This window comes from Rosa chinensis, chromosome 1, assembly GCF_002994745.2.
Source record: "Rosa chinensis cultivar Old Blush chromosome 1, RchiOBHm-V2, whole genome shotgun sequence".
Classification (NCBI taxonomy): domain Eukaryota; kingdom Viridiplantae; phylum Streptophyta; class Magnoliopsida; order Rosales; family Rosaceae; genus Rosa; species Rosa chinensis.
Window position 1 is genome coordinate 43,261,640 of NC_037088.1, and position 5,451 is coordinate 43,267,090.

General features: G+C 34.6%; 1 long non-coding RNA gene across 3 annotated transcripts; it reads left to right on the plus strand.

The window, feature by feature from the left end:
- The first annotated feature begins 253 nt into the window (after nucleotides 1-253).
- Nucleotides 254-4,502, plus strand: LOC112181872. 3 transcript variants are annotated; one of them, XR_005804326.1, is made up of 9 exons: nucleotides 254-383; nucleotides 462-621; nucleotides 1,645-1,773; nucleotides 1,881-1,979; nucleotides 2,344-2,470; nucleotides 2,821-3,020; nucleotides 3,923-3,994; nucleotides 4,107-4,156; nucleotides 4,366-4,502. It is a non-coding gene; the product is annotated as an uncharacterized LOC112181872 (long non-coding RNA). The 3 variants fall into 3 exon arrangements; XR_002929167.2 differs by lacking the exon at nucleotides 2,821-3,020; XR_005804325.1 differs by lacking the exons at nucleotides 4,107-4,156; nucleotides 4,366-4,502 and having other exon boundaries at nucleotides 3,923-4,100.
- The last annotated feature ends 949 nt before the right edge of the window (nucleotides 4,503-5,451 follow it).

Consider the following 5,451-nt stretch of genomic DNA (forward strand, 5'->3'; position numbering starts at 1 on the left):
CTAGATTAGGAAAATCGATCCCATTGATCTGCTATGATGCTTCTTTGCTTCGGTCAATCTCGACCAAACGATCACCTCAATGAAAATTGAAATCGTAAGTTATTTCTTTTTCTAGAATTCTAGTTGTTGAACGTTGAATTGTTGATGTCCTGATATATATAGTGCTATTGCTGATTTACCGATTATGTTTAGAATGAGATTGGCTGTTAATCTGAAAGATGAAAGCTTCAGAGTTGAATGCTTTCCTGGGTAAGTTAATCTGCCTTAATTTGCAGGCTTGGTGATTGTATTCAGATATTCTTCTTCTTCAATTCATCAATTGCCCCATCGATTCACCGATTGTCATCACCAATTGTCGAGAACTGCTGCTTCATATGTGTAAGGTAGTTAGAAACTTAAAATAAAGCTTGAAAGTTGAAAGCTTTCCTGGGTAATTATTAATTAATTCAACATTCCCGCAGGTTAGTGTCGAGAAGCCCTCAGAAGCAGAGGGCCACAATTCCTTTGAGAAAGCCCTCACAATTCCTTTGAGAAGCCCTCAGAAGCAAAGGGCCACAATTCCTTTCAAACCACTGAGCTTCTCTCTATTTTGCTTCAATACCAGAAATCTACTTTCTCTTGGTAAGAACTTCTACTCTCTGTTAAATTCCTGTTCTTAAATCTATTCAAGGTTCTTGTGGAATGCACTTTTGATAATTACCCAGCTTTGGTAACCCCATTAGGATGGACTGGAATTGAACTTTTTTACTGCACTCCAAGTGTTTGATGTTATGCCTCAAAGACAACACCCAAGCTGAACCAGTGGGCTATTCTATGATTTTTGAAAAACCTATGCTCCTTGTTTTACTCTCAGTTTTTGACAGCTTAAAGTAGACTCTTCAATGATCATTTTGAGCTTGGTTTCACAAAAAACGGAGTTAAAATGAGATACTTGTGCTATTTTGAATTTACTGCACTGTTTCAGGATTTCTGCATAATCCAGCTTTTCTGTAATTTCAGATTCTTGTTTGACCCTCCATTTGAACTTCGATTAGCATGAAACTTTGCAAAATAGTAGCTTTGCATGTCTACTTCAAATCTGGAAGGTTTTGCTTGAAATCACTGAAAGACAAATTGTTGGTGAAATTTTCTTGCTTGTTACCAGTTTTCTGAAATTTTCTCAAACTTGCAGCTTATTGTTGCAAACAATTGATTTGAGAACCTTTACACTTATTTTTCTATCCTCGATCTTTAGTGAGTCGGATTAGACATGCAAAACATGCCTTGAAACTTAACTTCAGTTCGAAAGGCTTAGAAAAGGTTGTCTTTGTTCGAAAGTAACTACAAACTAGTGTTTTCTATGCTTTCTGATCAGAACATTCTAATCAATGTTTTCTTTTAGGAATAAGCCCACACATGGTGAAGCTCCAGCTATTGCTCAGTCTCTAATTGAGTGATTTAGTCTAAGGGAGAATTAGATTAAAGATTCTAACTTGCATCAGTTAGGATTACGAGGTTTAGGGAAATTGATATCAAAGAGGTGCCAACTTTTGCAAAAGGATCAGATTTCTCATTATTCATTGCACATGCTGAGATTAGTATAAACCTTGTGAGTGTGCTATTTCACTTTGTTCTCTATGATTGATGATATGTTTAAACTTACAGATTTTCTTCTGCTGAACTTGCTACGAGGACTGATATAATCTAGGTGGTTTTCAGGTAGGAGGTGGGATCAATTCAGATAATTCTTTGCAATACATAGAAGACGGGGCTAGCCACGTCATTGTCACTTCTGTGAGTTATGTTTTTCTCCTCTTCTAAAATTGAAAAACCATGTATATTTCTTAGAACAATTGATATCAGGAAAACATTTTCTAAAACTTGTCATGGTTTTCTTGCAGTATGTATTTAATAATGGGCAAAACCTTGAAAGGCTTAAAGATCTTGTTCGTGTTGTTGGAAAAGAAAGGCTTGTTTTAGACCTTAGCTGTAGAAAGAGGGTATGAAGTTATCCAGAATTATACGTCTTATGTCCTTCATTTGTTCACTTTCTTTACGAGGCTAAGCAGTCTCATTAGACTACGTATTCTTGAGCAGTTTTAATTATTGCCTTTGAAATATCAGTTTATTAAAACTCAGATCATATTATGAATGCTAGAACACAGTGGACGAGTTTTGCAGCAAGCTACTGGAACTATTGCATTTTTTTTTTCTTTAAGCATTTTCAAGTACCATGTTTAATATATAATAGGCTTTTGTGCTTTAGCCTAATAAGCAACTGTCACACATTCGCCATCTCATTAATTTATTCAAGCCCCTCTTTTATTCGTTGGCCTTAATGTGTATCTGGTCTTTTATGTGCAGGAAGGTAAATATGCAATTGTCACAGATAGATGGCAAAAGTTCAGTGACGTGTATCTTGACAAGGAAATATTAGACTTCCTTATGCAGACGAGTTTCTGGTACATGGTGTCGATGTGGAAGGGAAAAAGTAAGTCATTTTTATTGCTATACATGCTTCTTTACACAATACATACGCTTACATAAGTGCGGCAGAAATATAGATATTTAAATAAATGCTCATGAAAACCATTTCCTTGTGCGAGGCTTTTTTTATATTTTGTCTGTTTCTTTGTATGGTCACACTCTTTTTGCTGTTATCAAGAAAACATATTTTACCAATAAATTAGAATAGTTGAGGAAATTTGGTGGATTCCCGAATTATAAAATTACTACTGATTTTACTACTGTTCAGAACATAGGGTATATGTTCTTTGGTTTACCAAGAGTCGAAGTAGTTTAGATTGAAAAGATTTGGCTTATTGCTGCTTTTTCTGTTAGTTTTAGGCAGTGTTTGGTGAGACTTCTTCTGATAATCAACTAGCAGAAGAACATATGTATAGCTGGTTTGACTTTTGAAGATGATCCAGTCGATAAAAGTGAAAAGCTGGAACGAGATGGGAAACAATGGGTTGATATGTGCTCTTCAAGGTGTTATGTACCCAGAGTGCATGATAATGTCCTGCTGCAAAAGTGGCTATGTGAGAATAACACAAAACGTTTTCTTTAGCATAATTTACCCCAACCTAACCCTGGCTGACCTGAATAAAGAACTGTTCAGTAATTGGTGCTAGGGTAGGTATTCACAATCTGGTCAGTTCAAGTGTGTTTATTATACAAATAAATAAATAAATAAAAGCACATTTATGTAGATTATGTTAAATTTCTACTTGTTTCTGACTATATCAGGAGCTCAGTTTTAGTCTCTCATTTTGCTAGTTACTGATGTCACTGAAAACATGTGCATATAAGTATACCATTTTTCTTGTGCTCCTTGAATCCTGTTTTCTTTTTCTTTTTCTTTTTATGGAGAAGAGTGCTCCTTGAATCCTTAAGCCTGATACTCTTAACTTTCATTTTATCTTGTGCTTTACAGATTATGAAAATAATGTTTCTGAATACAGGGTTTGTGCATCTGGCTTCTGTTATCCTTATTCTTATCTTTCCCCATCAAGTTCTTTATATGGGCAGTTTTATTATACTGTTTTCTTATGATACATCATAACTGCTTCTTGGAGTTGTTGTGATAGTGTTTTTTTTTTTTCTTTTTCTCTTTTTTTCTTTTCTCTGTGATAGCTTCTCTGAGCGTTTGTATAATTCGCTAGTATGTGATGTTTCATTGTTATATCAAGAATCAGTTCAAATTGGAGCTAGTCTTATGGTTGCTCAGAATTATACTGAAATGTTCAACCAATGATACTTAAATTCAAATAATAAGTGATGCATTTTGAAATCCACAATCAGAAATTACGCAAGCATATATATTTGGCTGATTGTAAAGTTGCTCAAATGACATGGCATGTTAGCATTCTTCTAGTAGTTTGTCCCCTAAGTAGTGGTAAAATTAACAATAGCATTCTGCTGCCTATCAATGTTACTGCAGATCACTATCTTCTCTTTGATTTTCCAACACCAGGAATATTATCATGAAACTCATAAAGAAGTTAAACCTCAGGTTATGATTATATTCTTCTTTTGTGATATTGTTGCTTTGACCATTCACCATGACCATGAATGATTGATGTGCCTTCTGCTCTTCATTTGGTTGGCTTCCTGATTTTCTGCAGTTGGCTGCAACACATTTAGTTGACGCCCATATATGCAGTGACGTTGCAAAGTATGTTACTGCATTTCTTCTTTTTTATCAACCATGATACATATGGAAGCTAGGTAATGGCTGCAGCTGTCTTCCCTTTTTTTTCTTTTTCCCTTTGCTTACACATGACTTGCAATGTAACTGTGTGGAAAGGTGATATGGGATTATGGGGTTTTGCTGCATTTGGAAACGAGTTTGCTTGCAATTTCATGTCTTTGCTTTTGACACAGGTACTTGCATGAACTTCTTACTCAAAGAGATGAATTTGACACCATTGCTTTGTTGATCCGGCATCTACATATAATTGTCAAAGACCAGACTTTGTACGTATTGAAGTGGCTGATTATATACAGAGTTTGGCTACCAACATGATTGAGTAAGACTTGTTTTTGCTTTGAAGCAAAGTTTGGCGTTGAACTTTTGTAGTTGGTTGCTAATATGTTTATAGGCTAGCCTTTGTAGGTTTTGGGGTTTTATTTTGTGAATTATGTAGAATCATGAATGAAGATCAGAAAATTAATTGAAAGCCCCAATTTTTGAATGATGAGAAATGTATTTCTAAATATTTTCCCACCACCAGCAGCTAGATGATTATTTGCACATCATTTTTATATTGTTATATATATGAACTGATGTATATAAATGGGGAACAAAACAATAATGACAGAAAATGATGTCAATTCAGAGATTAGAAATCAGTACATAAAACTGGACTGATGTCTCATGATTATCAACATATCGAAATGTCACCCCAAAATCGATGTACATAAAATCAATGCACATCGATATCTAAACACCAGACCGTTATCTACTGTCAACGTACAAATCAGCTGTTATAATGTAAACCGATTTACCATGAAATACAGGACATCGGTTTTGAAAAATAGAAATGATGTCTACAAAACTACTAGACATCGTTTCAACCAACGAAAAGCGATGTTCCTAGTAACATAAAACATCATTCTTAATAGATTAACTTATGTTGCCTAAAGGTACATACATCGTTCTCAGGAGAATAAGACGGCAAGATGCACGTAAAAATGGACACGAACAAACAAATTTTTTTAGAGACTGATGTCTACGAGTGTATTAGACATCATTTCTGAAATTGTAATCGATTTAAATGTTCACTTAGGTATTGCTCGAGATATACTTTATTAAGCATAAAATGTGAAAATATGAAGAATTAGACATACCTAACATACAAAAATATGATGATTATAACGATTATACATCGATTTGTTTTTTAGAATCGATGTTGGTTGTTGTCTGGGACATCGGTTAAAAATGCGCTTATACTGATGTCTATATCTTTC